General features: G+C 37.7%; 1 protein-coding gene across 2 annotated transcripts in view; it reads right to left on the reverse strand.

The window, feature by feature from the left end:
* Window positions 1-6332, reverse strand: part of wwp1 (WW domain containing E3 ubiquitin protein ligase 1) — a 36089-nt gene extending 29757 nt beyond the window's left edge. Inside the window, exons 1-2 of one of the 2 annotated variants that reach the window (XM_042510754.2) lie at window positions 6039-6332; window positions 1458-1543 (exon numbers count right to left, since the gene is read on the reverse strand). The gene's annotated coding sequence lies outside the window, so the exon portion shown is untranslated. The remainder of the gene's footprint in view (window positions 1-1457; window positions 1544-6038) is intronic. The other variant, XM_042510753.2, reaches the window with a different exon arrangement.
* Window positions 6333-14919: the final 8587 nt, after the last annotated feature.

Genomic DNA, 14919 nt, shown 5'->3' on the forward strand with positions numbered 1-14919 from the left:
AATACACACAGAGTTTTTGCAATGTGTAGCACAATTCCACGTAATGAACAGTTGAAGGGGGGTCAGCTTTGTTTTTACTCTTCAGCCAATGAGTTTGATAGCTGGGTTAAACTGAACCCGTTTAAAACCTGCCTGATCACTCAAACTGCAATGTACCATTTTCTGCTGTAGGTCTGTAAAGCTCTTAAGACATTTAACATTGCTCCACATATTTCAGGAGGAAGAACATTCTTTCTTCTCCACCTTTCCTAATATTAATACCATAGTTCTGTAACAATAGTGTATAATATAATATAATATAATATAATATAATATAATACGGTGCAATATGTATTTTTGCGGGGAAATGTGTGCAGAGACAAATGTTTGGTTCCCCCCTGTGCTAGCAGCGTCAGGAAATCCCCATCCATTGCATGAGCAAAAATCTGATGACAGGAAACGCATCATACGCACCACCTGAAAGACTTTGGCTAGCTGACGGGCAGGAGGCTCTGGGAGCCAGCAGCACAGTAGGTGCCTTAACACTGTTCATCTGCACACACACTGCAGTGACACAGACCTGGTTGAATATCAATAAAGTTTACTTTTAAATTGTAACATCAAATGGGCAAATACAAATGTGCTGGTGAGAGGGAAACAAACACTGGAAAAAAACAAATAATTTATCACCAGACCATCAAAGTCCCCCTAAATCATTACTTTCATTTATGTTACAGTACAAATATCATGATACTACATTATACTATATTTTACAGTAATGTTAATATCTGCAAAATCTGTGTCAAACTGCAAAATAAGCTGCATGTGTTGAAAAAAAGGTTCTTTAAGATGTATAAAATTTGTAGTTAGTAAAATTAAGCTTTCTGTGTTCAACTGTTCTTAGGACTACTTTCAATCAAAACCAAATATGGCTTTCTTTGGAAACTGTCTTACGTCATTTGTCAGCAGTGACAATAAAACCACCCTAATTCCCAACGTTCAGGCATGCTTTCCTCCTCCACAGCAACCAGAAGAACAAAACAAGACAACAAGCCCATTAATTGTCTCAGCTACAGAAGTCACTACACCCACTGTTTCCTGATCTAGTACCAAGCTTCTAATTAGCACCAAGCTTTTTTGATATGATTAAATGATTACAGCACCAGGTTGACACATTGGCTAGTTGATCGAACAACATGGACCGCAAGTTGGAGCAGGGAGCCTTTAAGCAGCTTAGGAGGAACCCTATTAAGAAGATAGGGTCAGAATTAGCTGATCAGTGTGCAGGCTACAGGGCAGATAGCGACAAAAATTATCCAAGTTAGCAGCGCAGTGCCAAGCAAAGTTAATTCTGCTATCTTACTAATGAAAGGTTCAGAGCAATTGAGTTCACTTGAGATCTGCTAGGTTAATAAGCCTTTTAAAAGTTTAAACTTTACTTTATATAGCTTTATGAGAGGGGGCAATGAGGGACTCACAAAGAATTGAAATCAGTCACTGAGCAACACAACCAATCCTGACGATGAGGTACAGCTTGACATCATACAGAGCAGGTTGGTGAAAGCTGTAAAATAAAAAAAGGGGGATAAATAATGGGTATGGGACAAAGTCCAGCAGTCATCTGCTATCATTCTCAAGGATCCTCATGACAAATGAAAAATGAAAACAGTCAGTAGTCAGGCAATAGACTGACCCCAGATTCCCCTGGTATTGCTTACATGGAAGAACTGACACTGGGGTCAACAGGTGCAAACATGGTTGACAGCTTGCAGAATATAAACTACTACTAATACTTCTCAACTGAGAAAATGTCAGAAAACCAGACTGCATTAGAGCCCATTCTTAATGGTTTTCTAAATATTAATTAAGCAGATAAGCCTGGGGCTTCTCAACGGAAGTCATTAAATTTGCCTATAGCATGAGTATGGACAAGCGGTCTCTGAGGCATAATTTCACGAGGAGCCTTATGAATTAAAATACATGTTTTGAAAAAAGACAACAAAAACAGAATCAACATTTACCAGAGGCAGACACATTAATTAGAGTGCCATTATGAAGACACAATGTCCCTAAACAGGGATTTGATCAGTGTTATATTAGATGCAATACTGATTAATAGAATTACCAAATCAGAAATCCAGACATGTTAATTCCTGTATTCTGCGCATTTGTCTGATAATGCATGACAGATGGCTAAGCAAGTTGACACTCAGTCCGCTCTCCTCCTCTCAAATGCCTTGTACAGCCAAGTACAGAGATGGGATGTGACAAATTGATGTATGAAAGACCTCTGGACACTTAACCACTGTCAGCACATTAGTCATACACAACAAGTCCTTGCAAGACAGTATCCATTAAGTAATTTAGAGGATACACTTTCAAATGCACTGCATTATACAGCCTCAGTCAGCTAGAAAAAAAAACAAGAACTATCTGAACATGGTCATCAGAAACTCTACAAGTGTTCTGCTTGCAAATCATCAACTGCTCACCAACTCATGGCTTCATTACGTAATGTATATGGCCTGAAATAGATTTTTTTCAAGTATGCAGTATGACTTACTAGACAGGCCAGCCTTTTTCATTTCCTAGTTAGACTTTATAATACCAGGTTGAAATAAGACTGAAACTATGAGGATCTACCTCGATTCTTCTGAAGGTTTTCCATAAGGAAAAGGCTGCTTAAGCTGACTTACTGCATTGCCTCATGTGGCCAGTGTCTCGGCCAAAAAATTGCACATGAACACACCACAAAGACTGCTACAAATGGCCAGCTAGCACGTATGTTCTGCACATGCGTGAGCAGTAATAACTATACCAGCAGGCAGCAGTAGTTTGTATTCGTCATTCAAAAAGGAAAAACCAGAAGGGTGACAGGACAGATACAAAATGCTAGTTAGCTAGTTCACCCAATTACAACACAACCTGATGTTGAAAACACAAATATTTACCGTGCGCTAGCGAACAGTAAGACAATTACATACCATTTCTGCTTAGAGCTCAGTGGCTAAAAACATAATCTAATCTACTATAACAAGTGTGTTTCAATCTCACGCCCTGTTGGCTTAAGATGTTTGTTTACTTTCTTGATTTCTGTTTCTCTTCTTGTGCAATGAGTTCTACTTCAAATCAGAGTGATCTCTCTTACCAACGGGCTCCACTGTCCCTGCCGGCCGGCTATTCAATATGCTGAACTGGCCGAAAAAACAGCCAAAAGGGCCGATAGTGCCAATGATGTGGGACACAGTGCAAACACTAGGGTGACAGACGATAACCAGCGGTCAACAATTCTAGTCATCGATTAAATGTCTGTTTTTTTTTTTTAACAGAAGTACTAAATTTATATATTTTTTTTTGATATTCCTTTTACTTTGGGTTCTGGTCTTTTCGTGGACAAAAGCATCAATAACTTTCATAAATTTCTAGCATGTTATCTAACATACTAGTATGCACAAAAGTAATGTACAGTTTTATCTAAAAATGAAAGTAACTGTTAGCTGCAGCCTTTGTCTACACTAAAAGGTCCTTGGCTTTCCATCTCGGCTATGATCTCATGTCAAAAATGCCTGTTTGCCCTTGAGGGATCATATCAATTGACTCAAACATAAATATGTAGGATCATCACATGCTCCACTGCAAAAAGCACAACTCTGGCTTAATAAGTGCAATTTGCACAATAATGTTTAATCCTGAAGTGATTCTGTATGCTGTCTAATGTGCTGGTCGGATTTTGGTTGGATTTGCTTGCAAAACAGCTAGCGCCCTACTGTTAGACAATGCACTTAATTTATTGTGGTGCATATGTGCTTGTGTGACTGCATGAATACCAATGCTTCTTTAGGAGAGGCTGTTGACAGACCTTAGAAACTGGGCTCATATGAGGAGAATTAAAGTTCTCTAATTTTACACACGTGATAATTTACATACCAACATGGACCCTCAGGCCCACATACACAGTATTAGAGCAGCCTGCACCAGAGTACATCTGGGTAGACGATGATGTCGGGGGGGGTGTTCGCTTACATGAACAGGACTGAAGCCCCCCTCCAAGCACACAACTGAGCTCCACAAAACTGGGCAAAAAAACAAGTCATAAACCCAGCAACAGAAAACAAGTCTAAACCATAACATACTGTCATCTTGTTTTGTTGTTTTAGTTTTCTATTTAGATCAAAATAAACATAAACCTTGAGCATAAAGTGCATTATAAACTAATTCATAACATCAGATGGCAGGAGAAGCTTCATTTATACCTGTCAAAAGGTTCGACCATACAGGGTTTCACTGCAACAGTCTACTGACCATCAGGCACCCCAAATTTGTGAAAATTGAAGTTTATTCTAGATACCCAGACAGCAATTGTGCTGTTCAACTCGCTGCATACAGTTAAAATGTTAAAATGTCAAGTGAATAGCAATCTTTAACCTCCCTCTTATCTCAACCACAATCAGAAGCTGTTAAAGTAACACAACTTTTCTTTACAGTGGCATGACATACTAGCTTTACACAGTGGTGGCAGGCTACAACTCCTACTTGCCCCACAGCTGTTTTCTTGCTCTCCAAAGGTCAATGTGTGTGAGTGTGTGTGTGACACAGCGAGACAGAGATAGAGAGACGCTGAGAAAGAACACAAACAAATATATTACAGAGCCAGACAGTAAAAGTTCCTGCTCAAGTGACACCTTCTTGTAAGCAATTCCTTCCCAATATGGCACAAAAAAAAATGTAAATGACAGCCTGAGATGTCAAACCATTGTACATATAGCTGAGAGAAAGCAGGACACTCAGTACAGTTCTGAAATACAATATCTAAGACTGTACAGAAAATCCTTATCAGCCACTAATACAAGTCAGTCATGTCTTGCATTTTTTCTTTGAGACTGAGTCTTTCCACAGAAAGGGAAATGGAGGACAACTAAGCCTAACCTTTGTTGATAGGGATTCCCATCAGAACTTGGACTCATTAGCTGAGTCCATATGACACATCGTGGTTAAAATTATCTGTCTTTGCCAGTCAAGGATTGTTACAGCAAGTGTAACATAGTTATTGTTCAGGATTTAGAGATGGGGCGCTACTGATAATTTCAATTAGTGCTTTATAAAACTGCAGTGTGCCTCATGGCAGGCCTGTGTTTACCTGTATTGTGCATGACAAAAGAATCACCTTCTAGACAACAATGTCAATACATTTAAAAGTTGGCTAACCATCGTTCCTTTTGCTGAAGAGATAACAAAGTTCAGTAAACAAAACCATAGATTATTGGGTAATAAATGACCATATTGGGCCCACTTTCAAACTATCTGTAAGCCAAACGATAATAACACCTTGTTGAAACTCAAACACTGATCACCACACACAAACTCTGATAATGTTAACGAACATTGGCTAACTTTTAGTGATCTACTGACATGCTAACGTTAACGCTAGCTCACAAAGTAGAAGCAACATTACAGACAAAAGCTTTCAGACAGCATCCCTCTACATCTGCGTCAGTGTTTGCTAATCTTATATTTGCACCAGACATATCACATATGTACAGTATATGTCAGATAAGGCTAGCTAACGGCATGTAGCCATGTCATAGCCACTAGCACTTGCATCGAAAGCTATGGTCAGCTAGCTAACTAGCCATTAATACGCTAGCCCGCTAGCAAGACAAAATAAATCCCAGTCTAAGCATTATATGTTTGAAATACTATCGTTAGCTTACCGCTAGCTGACTATCCTTCTAACTACGGTTGCGACATCTGACTGACTTGCCAGATGAAACACACAATGTGTTTGTTAAATATTTCACGGTTAGCGGTACGACTTGCAGTGAGGCAGACAGGGCTAGTTTAGCAAGCTAACGTTACAAACTTAACTAGCCAGTTAGCTAGCCGGCTTGCTAACGAATTTGACGTTACTTAGCAGCTTTGCTAGTTGTCCGCCATCATAGAGCTAACGTTAGGCAAACTGTTTGGTTGGATGTGGAGGACAGACTTGTAAGGAATTCGTTTTTGATATTACATCAAAGTCTATCGTAATGGTTGGAGTCGGATAAGCAGCTGAGTTTTACCCTGTCCGTTGTTCCGCTCCTTTCCAACTCTCCGCGTCTCTGCGGTCCTAACGTGACGGTTGTCGGTAAAATGTCCAACCGTGTAGGCCCCGCAGTCTGCTACGGTTCTCTTGCCATCTCTGTGCAGAAGCCTCGGAGCAGCGAAAAACACACGGGCGACAGGCGCGCCACCCCAAATATTGCTGTGTAATAACACGGGACACAAGAGCTAGCCCTCTGAGTCAGTGCCCTGGATGTTCAGTGTAATGTTGTTCTGGCACAACATCGATACCCGGATCACTAGATGGACAGTTAGACCGGACCATTTGATGCACTTTTCCCATGCTCATCATCTACAAGTGTAATTTAAATATTCATGATGTGTGTAGTTGTTGACAGTGCACAGAGTTTTTGTTTACTTGTCAAAGTGAACATTCCTGCATGTCATGCGAAATCTGGTTTTGTTTTCCAATATCAGTGGACTTCTGTTTTATTTTTTTTTATTTTATAATTTCTTTAGTCACTTCTTCAGTAATGTTGCTCGCCTTAGTATTTTGTTGTGGCTATTTCAGTCAATCAATCAATCAATCAATCAATCAATCAATCAATCAGCTCCAACTTCTTGAACAGCCTATTAATTTATTTTTTTTTTCAAAAAGAGCTGTGACAGGTTTAAGGTTTTAACACCATAGTTTACAGTGAAGCTCATACCTACATAAGTCTGGCAAATAATGGACCACATACCACATACACTTACAGATTTATTCATTCATTTTTCTTAAATGTGGTTTATGAAATTAAAGTGGACCCTAAAACCTGCTACATCTTTTGGCATCGAAGGAGGATTTGAGGTGTTTCACAGCCTGGGAAAAGAAGCTGCTCTGTAGTCTGGTGGTTCAGCAGCAGGTACGTCTGTATCTTTTTCCACATGGCAGCAGGGTGAACGGACTGTGGCTGGAGTGGCTGCTGTATTTCAGTATCCTTTGGGCTCTGCGCAGACACCTCACTTCACTAAGGTCACCAATGCTCTGTAGATGGGAACCAGTGATGTTCTGGGCAGTTTTAATCACCTGCTCTAGAGCCTTCTTGTCCTGGGCCGTGTACGAACCATGCCAGTTTGTAATGTTTCCAGTCAGTATGCTTTCTATTGCTCCTCTGTAGAAGTTAACCGGGACCTTGCTCTGAAATTTAGCCTTCCTAAGTTTCTGTAGGATGTAGAGCCTTTTCTTTCCAGGCCAAGTTCTTATTATATGTGAGTTAATTTCTGAGATTTGTGTTGTTGAGAGCAAACCTACTGTAGAGAGCAATGAATGAAACTATAGACTGGAAGGAATAGAAGAGAAGCCGTACACTATAGAGCATACTCCATTTCCTTTCATTCTCCCCCACAGGCTGTGTGACAAACACATTTGTGTGACAGCTTAGACAAAGTCTGGACTCATTCTGACAGTCTGTTTATGATTTAAACCATTGAAACCTAAGCAAACTGACCTGAGATCTTTCAAAAACATGGAAGAAATTCCCACAAATTAGCACGAATTATTAAAAATGTACAAGAAAATGACCTGAAATTTTTATTATTATTCTTTAAATTTTTTCCCTGGACATTTATATACCTGCTCTTTATAAATAGTTTTCTAAATCTACTAATTTCTTGTTATTTGTCAAATATGTCTTACTAAGTTGCTCATTGCCATACTTTTCACTACTTCTCTATGCAATTTTCCACAACTTCTAAGATACAAACACCATTCCAACTAAAACACCTTTTATTTAACATGACATGAGTTTTTGGACTGTAAAAAGTGGAGGTGTACGATGAAAAAGTGTAGGGGACAAAGCCCCTGTGTTGTCCACGCCCCTGATAGCCATAACTTAATTGTGGAGGCAAATGGTCAGTGACTAATATGTTGAAGAGAGGCTTGAAAGATGCTAGACAGGGTAGTAAAGGCCATTTTTATTTGTCATTTTCATTTTTTTCCCAACACAAAACACAATATATTAAAAATATATTAGTTCAGGTGGCTCAGAGAAAACAATACTATCAACTTATTTAAAATGTTTGTGTATGCTTGTGTGTGCATGCACACCAGCAGAGGATGCCAAAGTACACTTTTGAATACCTGCTCTCCATATCTGCAGTCATTTTTAGATGTAGTTGTCCACGCGGCTCAAGGTTATATGTGTCATAATGTTTTTAAGTTTTTGTAAATGGAAAAACCATTATAATAGATGCATTGCATGAAACAAGAACTCTTTAATTACCTTAAGAGTTTAGGAAGTCAAAATATACTTCAAAGGTACATAAAGTCAGCGAACGCATCTGTTTGAAATCAAAGACCGGATCAGATTAGAATTGCTTTATTGTCCCTGAGAGGCAGATTGGCTTGCATCATTAGTCAATACAACCAAAATTGTACACAACCAACATCATAAAATACAATAAGCAGACATGAATACATATAACATACCATAGATGTCAACATGACATGAAATTTAATGAGATAAAGCTTTCAGAGTCGAATACAACTTGATTAAAAACTCCATGTTGAGTGCAGTTTATGAGCCTGTTGCAGGCCACCTCTAAGAACATTCTCTGGTCAAGCATTTCATATGAAGAAAAGTGAGAAGACAGAAGAGGTTTTCCAGATATGACAAACTTCAACTCAACTTTTGTGTTAAACTTCACCATTCAATTCCATTTTTTCATACTTCATACAACATGGGTTGCTGATCTTGGGCTAACCAGCATTCTGATCTACTCCTCATCCTCCATCTTATGTTTTTCTGTGACCTGCATACTCTAAACACCAATAATAATAATAATGATAATAACTTTATTTATTATATCACTCTTAAAAACAGAGTTTACAAAGTGCTTTGACAAACAAGGCAAAGCAGAAGCAAGTGGGAGTCAACATAACTATAAGAGCCAAACAATAATGCATAATTGATGTCAGACAAAAGAAAGAAATGATTACAAAACAAAAATAACCCTAACAACCCATACCAATAAGAGTAATTACCATTCAAAGAATATAAGTAATAAACATGGAAATAACATTACTAATAACAGAATTTAACAGGATCAAGACAGAATAAAAGAAAAATTAAAAGATAAATTTAAGACCAACTAAAATAGACAAATTAGAATAAATGGCTTTCATCAGTCATCGTCATCAGTGACTTCATCTATGATGACCTTTCCTTGAGTGCTGTTAGGCCAAGTTTTAAATGCGTCCTCTGACGCCTAAACTCTTAAATGTGCATGAATATAAGTTCCCCGGATTCTTAGTATTAAAACTCATTAGACCTGGGTTCCTCAATAATTTGAGTGATTTCTACAAATGTAAGGTAACTTCAGTCTCATTAAACCTCCGTTTACAAGCACTTCATGATAGATCAACACTGCCTTCATCACAGTACATAACATATAAACATAATATAAGGTGGACATAAACCTTATAGTGTCATGTTTACTGTACTTTTAACAAAATCCTTATTAAAATGTTAAAAAAACAAACAAACAATAACTTATACTTACAACCAGCATGTTTTGGATACATAAGAAGAATTTAGGAGCAAGCGCCCACAAATGCAAACACTTAAATTATTTACGATTAATGACTGTGACATGGTTATGATGACATTAAAAGGGCAAATGTATAAAACAAATGAAAAAGACATTTGGAGAAGTTTCACCAGACCAGACTCTTACGAAAGTGTTTCTCAAAGTCCCAGACATGAACATAAAAGTCATCTGTAGCCAATATGTGGTGGACATAAAGACATGAACATATGTACATTATATTCTATCCAGCACTACAACCACGCAGTAAATACTTGATTTTAGTTAGAGCAGCAGACCCTATATTTGTTCTTGAGGCTACACATTGTGCTGCTATAGCCTATTATAGAAGGTATGCATTGACATAATTTTATGACACTAGCCACTTCCAGCACTGAGTGGCAAAACAAAGTCACCAGTTATAATAAGAAAAATAATAATTCTTCTTTTTATGATTATTATTGCTGCTGTTAATAATATTGTTTTTCTTCTTCTTATTATTATTATTGTTGCTGTTGTTGTTTATGTAGCGTTTACAAAAAAACAGTCCTGTACATACATCAAAAAGTTGGTTAAATGTCCAAAGGGCAGGGAAAGGGTTATGCATTGCTGATTATTTTCATGGAAGAAGATTGTCTGCCATTGAATGTCAGTCTGATGGATCTGACCTCAACTTTAAAATGGGTTTAAAACTGGTAGCAGAGTTCAGGAGAAGCATACTTTCTGTTCTGAGGGGCACCAATAACACAGTCAATAGTTGTCAACCAAAAGTTGTCATACAACAACAGTTTGTATAATATCTTAAAAAACTGCACATAATGGCTCATACATCTGACAAAGAGCCCCACAAATGATGTTTTGCACTTAACTCAGAGTTAATTTGGTTTCACACGATTACGAACACCAGTCTCCTGAGGAAAGTGCTGTGTTTATTTGACCCATCCACCACTACAACCTGCCTTCTTACCCAGACTTTTGGTCTTTACTTTCTTCTTTACCCCTGTGCATAAGAACAGCCTGCCTAAACAGGATCCTAGAATTACAGTTATTGCTGGAGATCAGAGCAGAGAAATGCTCCTGCACCATGAGCTGCAGTATTAAAATTCCTGAAGCACACTTAAGTGTGGCGGATCACCTGCAATTTAGTGGATTTCTGATTATTTAGCGTATCAGCAGCGAGTAGATTATTAGTTGAGACAAAGGAGAGAAAGATCTGGTTAAATTTGCAAGCAGTTTAGGGGTTAAATGGAGTGAGACTGCTGTACTTTAAGAAAAACAAGTGTTTTTTTTTGACAAACTAAAGACCACTGGACAATACATTAATCCATATGATTTACTGGGTAGTTTACAGACCTTGAAAGGGATATAACATAAACAAAGCCAAAAGGACTCTAGTGCTATTGTAAAGTAGGATTTAGCAGCGATTAAAATCACAAGGACTTCCAATTATATTTCAGTTGCCTGTGGACGGGTTAGCAAAAGCATTTAGATTTAATTTTATGTTTCATATGAAAAAATGTGTACTTGGTCTGTTATATGTTAGAAGTATTGCTTCGTATTTCCTCTTGAGTCTTTGGCGGCTATTATCCCTGAATTCCAACCAAAACTGTCAGCATACATCAACTACACATATTTCTAAATGTATTTTTCCCATATGAATACAATGAAGGCGTTGTCTGGAGCACATATTTAAACTCCCTGAACCTAAAGGAAGGTTACCTGCAGTGAGTATATGATACAAAAACAACATCTTGCTGCATTTGGTTCCACATTAGCATATTACTACAACAGGTGCTCACCGTGGGGTACCCCAAGGCTTCGTGATGGGACCAGTTCTCTTTTGCATTTACATTAAAAAGAAAATATATCAGTTTCCACTTTAAAGCAGGCAATACTCATATTGATCATACTACAGGTCCTGATAGTGCACCCACATATCAAACAGTGTTGCCACACTGTCCCATTCAAGCATTGCAGAAATACTAGTATTTACTAGTTATTAACAGCTTCCCCTCCTCTTGTTTCTGGGTCATTGATTGCTTCTGGTAGCTTAGTTCAAGACTTACAACAATTTTATTAAAACCATTAACTACATGATCCAGATTATTTATGTTTTTTTTTTCTTTTCTTTTTTTTTAAGATTATTTTTTGGGGCATTTTCCCTTTATTGGTAGGATAGTCTGAGAGTGATAGGAAAGGTGGGACAGAGAAGGGGGAATGACACGCAGCAAAGGGCCACAGGCTGGACTCAAACCCAGGCCGCTGCAGAAGCCTCAGCCATATGTTGCACACACTAGCAGTTGAGCTAGAGGTGGTCGCCCCATGGCTTTATTTTTATCTATCTATCTATCTATCTATCTATCTATCGATTTATCTATCTATCTATCTATCTATCTATCTATCTATATATATACACATACATGCATATTTCTGTTTAAAAAAACCTTCTTTTTGTGTACAAACAGAGGAATAAACGGTTTACATTAGATTTTAACACAAGTCACTTGCCATTAATACTGTTTTTGTTTCCCTCTATTATTTAAGTATTTTATTTCTTTTTACATATTCTCATAATATTAGTCAACTTTTTTTTCAGAATGATTTTTCTGCATCTAAAATTCTATGTCTTATGAATTCTCTACATTTACTTTGTGGAGGCGTTTTTGCAGTCGTTTTGTGATCCATAGATTTTTAGTATAATTTTGTTCTCTGCTGTGATGTTTTATTGGACCCTTTTTTAAATCAATGTTTTTTTCAAAATAATACATTTTATTTGTTGACAACTTCATATTTATTTTCCAGTTGTGTTAATAATTTATTTCTAAATATATTCATGGATTCTTCTGTATTTATAGGTTATAGTCTGTCTTGTAATTACTGCCATGGACTACAAAAATGGAAATAGTCAAGGATGTCATTAATATCCTGCTCATTGTATTGCCCTCAACAAAATTTGAAAATATATTATCTCTTAAAGTGGCACAGAGTGATGTGATTCAACAAGTGCTCACCAGCTATTATACAGGGTATCAATAAACTCCAGTCATTTTATACTGGTTTTAACAGGTATTGAAGTCACCACAAATGAACCTAACTTTTTGATATGTCTTGACAAAAATGTCCTCCACTGTACTGTTCATAAATATTTCTGTATTAGATCCAGGTGCTCTACATACACAGTTAATTACATTTCCTTTTTTTCCTCAATACAAATTTCTGTGGTGATACATTTCAGCACAGCATTAACAGCTAACACACTTTCCACTACTATATAATTGAAGCTTTTATCTACATATGCCCTCACTTTTTGTTCTTCCTCTTCAAATAAGTTAGTAGCATCCATTCAGCTTCAAATTTACAAACTCAAAGGTTGAGCCAAGTCTCAGATATTACACTAAATGTTTTCATCATTTAATACAAATATTCTCTGATGTTTTGGAAGTTTGCATTGAGATTACTACTGTGAAAGTGAATAATTTATATTTTATGATCTGGCTTGATCTTAATGTTGAACTGATCGTCTGTGTAATAAATGTAATTTTTGAGAATGTTGAAGAAAATTGTTTTCAGGGTCAATATCAGGGTCACACATCAGTGTGTAAGGAATGAAAATTGGAAAAGCCATCAGCCTACTCCCTTTGCTTTAGAAAAAACAGAAGCAAATTTCACTTTGTTTGCCAGTCAGCTTAAAACAGAGCATTTTGGAGTTTCTCCCCATTCATTTGAGGGGACAACACCAAGATGCACACACTTTGGCACACTCAACAGATTCAGATGGTTCTCTTCCAAGTCCTTATACTCTGGGTGTTAACTTTTACAGGATGGATTTGATATGTTGACATTGTTCAGCTCATTTTCAGAGTTGGATTACAGCTCCCAAACTTGTAGTTAAGTTACCCTGTCTTGCTTCTCAACTGCTAAAGCCAAACAATGTCTCCTCTAGTCACCTAGCCACTTCATAAAGCACAGTTTATTGTGGATTTGAAATAAAGGAGGAGCTTTGATTGACCACACGGGAAAGGTTTGCCTTTGAGGCTTAATCTATTCATTTTAACACAAGTCACTACCTCTTTCCTAAAACTAACCAAGAAAAGTCTCTCTGGCTGACAAGCCTGACTGCAAACTCCCAACAGCAACCGAGACCTGACCCACAAATGAAAAAGTTGCAGCAACATTTGCATACCTTTTTCTTTCTTAAATTTAGAGCAATATTTTAGGAATTACTAGACAGTTTTTGCAATCCTATATATGATCCATATCTCAGTCTCAAGACACAGTAACTGTCATCACATGACCTTCTTCTATCCCAGCAAATGAAACACGTAATCGTGTAGTTTGTGACACAAGCAGTACTTCTCAGCAAACGCAGTGTGCTGATTCTGGATCTGTCCTTCACTAATTTTTCTCAATAATTTTTCGCCGCAGACCAAATAAGCCAGCAGTGTTTGTGGCGAATACAACAAACCCACCCAAGCACGGTTAAAGTCTCAATTCTCCTCTACACTTTTAAGGGACCAGCCAGTGCTACTGACAGTTTTGCGACGTATGCCTATGACGCACATTTTAGATCTGGCAATATTTTTTTAAAATTGGAAAGCCACAGGGAGCCGCTAGCAATGGGCTAAAGAGCTGCATGCTGGTCTGGAGCCAACACATAATACAAGAAGGCAGACTTCCCTGAAAACAAAAAAGATGTGCAGAATGTGCAAATACATAACTATATGAACCTATAATAAAACTGGAAAAGAAGTGTGAGCATTTTCCCAGCTTTCTGGTGTTTGTACAATTTACGATTTCAAGTCCCACCATTATAATTTATAAAGTCCAAAATCAGGTATTTGTCTCAAGGGGCTTTCAGGTGTTGTCAAACACATAGAACTTGTGCCAAAGACCATCATGGAGTTTGGAAAGAGGGCAGATTATACAAACACACAAGAAGCAAAGCTAAAATACATAATTTACAAAAATAGGCGACAGAAACACACGCACACACACACACACACACACACACACACACAGAGAGAGAGAGAGAGAGAGAGAGCGAGAGAAGATAATCTCCTAGAGAACAGCTATCCACATCAGTTGACAATTTAAAACATTGTAGACCCATAATCCCAGATGTGTGAGAATTTGTATAAGCGAGTTTTCATATAGTTTTGCACTCCCTGGTCCATATAGCCCCATATGTTGTCTGTTTTCCGTGGAGGCATGTGTGAACAAGACGTTTTCTCATAAATTCAGTGTAACACAGCATGACCAATTGATTTACAAAACACCATTTTATGGGTGAAATGTTCCTTTAAGCGTGAGAAAAATGCTGCTTTGGCGGCAGAA

The sequence above is a fragment of the Plectropomus leopardus genome, chromosome 21, assembly GCF_026936395.1.
Source record: "Plectropomus leopardus strain MGB_pleo_1.0 chromosome 21, ASM2693639v1, whole genome shotgun sequence".
Taxonomy (NCBI): domain Eukaryota; kingdom Metazoa; phylum Chordata; class Actinopteri; order Perciformes; family Serranidae; genus Plectropomus; species Plectropomus leopardus.